The sequence below is a fragment of the Penaeus monodon genome, chromosome 19 (genome assembly GCF_015228065.2).
Source record: "Penaeus monodon isolate SGIC_2016 chromosome 19, NSTDA_Pmon_1, whole genome shotgun sequence".
Taxonomy (NCBI): Eukaryota; Metazoa; Arthropoda; class Malacostraca; order Decapoda; family Penaeidae; genus Penaeus; species Penaeus monodon.
The window spans coordinates 32,860,998-32,861,655 of record NC_051404.1 but is presented as its reverse complement, the minus strand read 5'-3'; the positions used below and the strand labels follow the sequence as shown (position 1 = coordinate 32,861,655).

At 37.8% G+C, this 658-nt stretch overlaps 1 protein-coding gene across 1 annotated transcript in view; it reads left to right on the top strand.

Annotated features, from left to right (window-relative positions):
* LOC119585394 (proline-rich protein 36-like) overlaps window positions 1-658 on the top strand; it is a gene marked incomplete in the record, with an annotated part of 46,402 nt that overhangs the window by 5,342 nt on the left and 40,402 nt on the right.

Below are 658 nucleotides of genomic sequence, written 5' to 3'. Positions count from 1 at the left end.
ATCCTTCATCTTGCTTTGCCCCGCTTTTTGTCTGTCAGATTTTTTTCTTTTCTTTTCGCCTTTCTTTATTTCTCTTTTATCACCTTACTGCATCGTTAACGTCTTTTCCCCTGTTCCTCTCTTCCTTAATTCATTTTTCTTATTTAATTACTTTTCTTCTCTTTATTCTTTTTTTTCTTCTCTTCATTTCTTTCTCTCTGCTTTTCTCTTCCCTTCAATTGTTCTTTTTTTCATTCTTCCATTCTGTCTTGTATTTCTCTATTTTTTCTTTCCTCTATTCTTCCGTTCACTCTTCATTTCTTTCTATATTTCCTTTTTTTCCATTCTTTCTCTCTCTCTTCCCTCCTTTCCATTTATCTTTTCCATCTTCCTTTCTTCCTCTCCCTCTTCCTCCTTCCTTTCTATCTTTTCCTACTTCCTTTTTTCCATTGTTTCTCTTTCTCTTTCTTCCTGTCCTTCACTATTTTCTTTTTCATTTTTTCTTTCTTCTCCCCCCCCCCCCGCTCCCCTGTTGTCCTTGGATGGCGATCTGTGTCTCTTGATGATATTATGGTGTGTGTGTTGGGAGTTCTTTTCCAACCTTTGTTTTATTTAGAAGATGCACCTCCCTTCTCTCTCCCTCTCCTCTCTCCTCGCTTTATCCTTCCTGCATCCCCCA